At 38.6% G+C, this 5,515-nt stretch overlaps 1 long non-coding RNA gene across 2 annotated transcripts; it reads right to left on the minus strand.

Moving 5' to 3' along the window:
* Nucleotides 1–3,874: 3,874 nt before the first annotated feature.
* LOC116716414 (uncharacterized) lies at nucleotides 3,875–5,273 on the minus strand. Of its 2 annotated transcripts, XR_004338468.1 has the most exons (4): nucleotides 5,060–5,273; nucleotides 4,840–4,901; nucleotides 4,697–4,759; nucleotides 3,875–4,522 (listed from the first exon to the last, which is right to left on the minus strand). It is a non-coding gene; the product is annotated as an uncharacterized LOC116716414 (long non-coding RNA). The 2 variants fall into 2 exon arrangements; XR_004338467.1 differs by having other exon boundaries at nucleotides 3,875–4,759.
* Nucleotides 5,274–5,515: the final 242 nt, after the last annotated feature.

A 5,515-nucleotide genomic window follows, 5' to 3' on the forward strand; every position in this document is an offset into this window, starting at 1 on the left:
CTTAATTGAGTTAGAGAGAGTGTGTGGAGGTGAACGTATTAAAAGTATCCATCTTGACAAATGCAAACAGCCTGTTTATGACGACGTTAAGGAGACTCTGCCAGCAGCAAGACCAGAGAGAAGTTGCTCCAAGTCCTGTGAGGGAAGAACGACGTATTCTGACAAACATGATGAAGGAAAAACCAGCAAGGTTTGCAGACCTTCACTGAGCTGTCAGAAAGTTACCAATACCAATACTGTCAAACTTCCCTCACTAAACTCCAAATCTGTGCACGTCTCTAAGAATTGCCAACAGAGTTCTAAAAATGGAAAATTCCCATCCAAGGAAGTTTGGGATGCCGCTCTTAGGCTGCCGGCCACATGAACCGACAAGCAGAAGAAGATGGATGGATGGATGGACGGACGGACGGATGGATGGATGGATGGACAGACGGACGGATGGATGGACGGATAGATGGATGGATGGACGGATGGATGGATGGATGGATGGATGGATGGACGGATAGATGGATGGACTGACTGATGGATGGATAGATGGATGGATGGATGGACGGATAGATGGATGGACGGACGGATGGCTCTTCAAACCAGTCTTTCCTTTTCTCTTCAGCCTGTCTGTGAAAACAGCGGCTTTCACTTATCATTTACAAAACATCTTTGTAATATTTTCCGTTAGCAACGTCAGACATATGAGGCCTTAGCTTTGAAGGTAGCATAAGTCATTTTAACAAAAGGTTTTCTCTGGGTGCTCCAGTTTTCCTACAAAAACAATAGACAGACAGACAGACAGACAGACAGACATTGTCTGTAATTTTATTTATTAGTAAAATTAAGTAATCCTTCTTCAAATATAAGTTTTCTCTGGGTGCTCCAGTTTCTCTAAAAACACAAGTGACAGACAGACAGACACTGTAATTTGCTCTCTTAGTAAAATCAACTAATCTTGCTTTAAACTAAAGTTTTCTCCGGAGCTCCGGTTTCTCTACAAACACAAATGACAGACATACAGACAAACAGATAGATATTGTCTGTAATTTTGTCTATTAGTTAAATAATTCTACTTTAAACATAAATTCTCTCCGGGTCTCTACAAACATGATGCTACATAGGTTAGCTAGCTAAAATAGATAGGTCTATCAATAGGTAGGCAGGTAGAAAGATACCTGCCTACCTATTGATAGACAGGCAGGTATACCTACCTGTCTATTAGGTAGGTATACCTGTCAGTGCATAAGACTGACATGACATGATAAACATGACATAACATCTGTCATGAACATGAAGGAGTCTTTATGAATGTTCATGACTGTTGTCATGAAGTGTCATTCGGTAAATAATGACACTTTTAATGCAAAGCTGCATTAAAAGTGCCAACTTCGCATTATTTTGAAAATAAAGTCACTTTAATGCAAGGTTGGCACTTTTAATGGACTTTCACTGCAACTTCTAGAGCAACTTTGCATTAAAAGTGTCATAATAATAACATTAAAAGACAAGGACAGAACTGTATTGAATTGAATATATATATATAATGATGACATTAAAAGTGTCATTATTTCGACATTTAATGTCATATTAATAGTGTGAGGCATTTTAATTATGACAATTAAAATTAAAAGGCCTCACACCATATATATATATAATGTCATTATATACAGTATGTATGTATATATATATATACTGTATATATATATAATGACATTAAAAGTGTCATTATTACGACACTTTTAATGTCATATTTAATAGTGTGAGGCATTTTAATTATGACAATTAAAATTAAAAGGCCTCACACCTTATATATATATATATTATATATAATATATATATATATATAATATATATATAATATATAATTAATGTCATTATATACAGTATGTATGTATATATATACTGTATATATAATGACATTAAAATTGTCATTATTATGACACTTTTAATGTCATAATTAAAAGTTTGAGGCCTTTAATTATGACAATTAAAATTAAAAGGCCTCACACCTTAATATATTAACTTAATATTAATATAAATATAATATATATATAATAATATATAATAATATAATATATATATATATATATATATATATATATATATATATATATATATATATATATATATATATATATATATATAATATATATATATATATACTGTACATAATGACATTAAAATTGTCATTATTATGACACTTTTAATGTCATAATTAAAAGTGTGAGGCCTTTAATTATGACAATTAAAATGAAAAGGCCTCACACCTTATAATATTAAGTTATGAAGCCTAGGCGCAAATTCAAACTGGAAGACTCTTTTATCCCCACCGGGACCCGTTAATTGAAGCGACCTGCCCACAATCGTCGACCTATCAACGCCGGACCAAGCCACGTCACGTCCAATCACCGACCAAGTCCCAGCTGATAAGGACCTTCATCCGTGGTGTCCTTCGCTCTCCAGCCGAGCTCAACCCACCACCACCCCTTGTCCTCCATTCGCCCGGTCCCGAGGCCCGCACCCTTCTTCAACCTTCACCACCAGTGCCGGGCCCCGGGAGATGACGTTCCTAACAGCATCGGGGATGCTCATCTGAAGCCTATCGCTAACGCTGCGATAACCGTTATCCCCAGCCGGGGCCCGAGCGCCAAAGACTTTAAATTCTGTTTGTCAATAAACTCTTCTAATTGTCTTCTCATCTCCGTCTGAGTCTCTCCAGATTGAAATATATATATATATAATGTCATTATATACAGTATGTATATATATATATACACTGCCTGGCCAAAAAAAAAGTCGCCACCTGGATTTAACTAAGCAAATAGGTACAAGCCTCCTATTGGATAAGTACTGCATAGGCGATTATCTTTCAGCTGGCAACAAGTTATTTAACCCCAGCTGATGCAATGAGTAACTCCTCATTTCTTAAACAACCATGTCAAAAGACACATCCTGTGGTCGTGGAAAAGACGTTAGTCTGTTTAAGAAGGGTCAAATCATTGGCATGCATCAAGCAGAGAAAACATTTAAGGAGATTGCAGAAACTACTAGAATTGGGTTAAGAACTGTCCAACGCATCATTAAAAACTGGAAGGATGGAGGGGAACCATCGTCTTCCAGGAAGAAATGTGGTCGGAAAAAATCCTGAATGATCGTGATCGGCGATTACTTAAACGTTTGGTCAAATCAAATCGAAGAAAAACAACAGCAGAACTCAGGAGTATGTTTAATTGTGAACGCAAAAGCATTTCCACACGCACAATGCAAAGGGAACTCAAGGGGTTGGGATTGAACAGCTGTGTAGCCGTAAGAAAACCTCTAATCAGTAAGGCTAACCAGAAAAAAAGGCTTCAGTTTGCAAGGGAGCATAAAGATTGGACTCTGGAGGAATGGAAGAGGGTCATGTGGTCTGATGAGTCCAGATTTACCCTGTTCCAGAGTGATGGGCGCATCAGGGTAAGAAGAGAGGCAGGTGAAAGTGATGCACCCATCATGCCTAGTGCCTACTGTACAAGCCTGTGGGGGCAGTGCTATGATCTGGGGTTGCTGCAGTTGGTCAGGTCTAGGTTCAGCAACATTGTGTGCCCAAAGAATGAGGTCAGCTGACTACCTGAATATACTGAATGACCAGGTTATTCCATCAATGGATTTTGTCTTCCCAAATGGAACGGGCATATTCCAAGATGACAATGCCAGGATTCATCGGGCTCACATTGTGACAGAGTGGTTCAGGGAGCATGAGACATCTTTTTCACACATGGATTGGCCACCACAGAGTCCAGACCTTAACCCCATTGAGAATCTTTGGGATGTGCTGGAGAAGGCTTTGCGCAGTGGTCAGACTCTCCCATCATCAATACAAGATCTTGGTGAAAGATTAATGTGTAACACAGTAGAGAAGGGTATTACATATATTTTGGATAAATGGGCCAATAGGTTCGGCTATCGGAGCACAGTGGAGTGTTTAAATGACACACAAGGGCAGTTGGGTGTATTTAAAGAACTGGTTTTAGTGACAGAAAACACACAATTAACAGTTGCACAAAACACACAATTATGAAAATAAAATTACACACAATAAAATGAAAAAAAAAAAGAAATAACAATAATACTTGGCCAAGTGCTAATTCTTAATTTCAAATAATTCGGGTGCACCCTGGTAATCTGCACTCCAAATTGTATTAGTCAGCAGATTAATCAAATTAATCCCAATTTGGTTTGATTCAACTTCATTCACAGGAGAATTTCCACCACAGCTGTGCGTCACAATGTCCGAAATAAAACAATCCAAACAGTATTGTCCAAAAATCAATAAATAAAAAACAATAATAATGGAGAATGTCAGTTGTAGGTTTCACACATAACCGTGTGTGAAGATGTATGTTGCTCTCCTACCACACCGCAGGGTGCAGCATGACTCCAAATGGGATAGACGAAATCTGGTTCTCTCTTTAGGTCCAGGTGGGAAGGCTCGCCATCAATATCAAAGGAGGGATCCACTTCAGGAATGATCCAGTATAAAAAAAAACCTGACCTGTCAACAGACAGGACCAGCAGAAATACAGGACTTTACCAAGCCGTTCTAGCTTTAATCCTTCTTTCCAACACAGTAACAAAACATTACCTAGTTACTAAAACAACGGATATTTTTTTAACAACAATGTAACAAACGACAAAAACACAAATAAAAGGCTCCGAATATGCTCACCGATCTCAGTGCGACACACTTCAGACAACCGTATAGTGGGTCTCAATCCGGATGCGTGGGGCACTAAACGATGTAACAAGGCATATTTGATCTAAATAATATAAACTTAATAAAATAAAATTATGTTAAAGCCTAAATTTTACCTTTTATCTACGAAGAACAAGCTGAAATAACTGCCAGAAAGAGCCAACGATTCCTAACGGCTCTAACGGTAAAAAACTGAAGTTCAGTTTGTATTCATTTAATAAATAATTTCCAGCACAAAAGCTGGACAATCAACATAAAATCTATTTACAAAAGAGTTTATCCACAATACAGTTAATACAGCACGTAAAAAATACTTTTAACTGTCGGGATACATACTCTGGCGCTGCCCCGCTCAGCAGTCTCACCGCGTCGGATCTCTAGAGCAAAGCCAACGGTACTGCAGACCCGGGGGAGAAGGGCGGGATCCACAACGGCAGCCTGCACCCTGATTGGTCCAGACGCTCTGGAAACCAAACTTCTCATTGGCCAGGCAGACCACCCAGCTTCCTTAACCTCTTCTCTTAAAGTGGCATACCCACTTTATGTGGGTTACAAATGCAACACTGGATGGAAATAAACCTTTGACACTGCAGAAGCTTATTGAAACAATGCCACAGCGAATGCGGGCTGTAATCAAAGCTAAAGGCGGTCCAACAAAATATTAGAGAGTGTGACCATTTTTTGGTGGCGACTTTTTTTTTGGCCAGGCAGTATATATACTGTATATCAGAGGTGGGGACTCGAGTCACATGACTTGGACTCGAGTCAGACTCGAGTCGTTAAAATCACGAC

Source organism: Xiphophorus hellerii, unplaced genomic scaffold, assembly GCF_003331165.1.
Source record: "Xiphophorus hellerii strain 12219 unplaced genomic scaffold, Xiphophorus_hellerii-4.1 PGA_scaffold_48__1_contigs__length_16692, whole genome shotgun sequence".
Classification (NCBI taxonomy): Eukaryota; Metazoa; Chordata; class Actinopteri; order Cyprinodontiformes; family Poeciliidae; genus Xiphophorus; species Xiphophorus hellerii.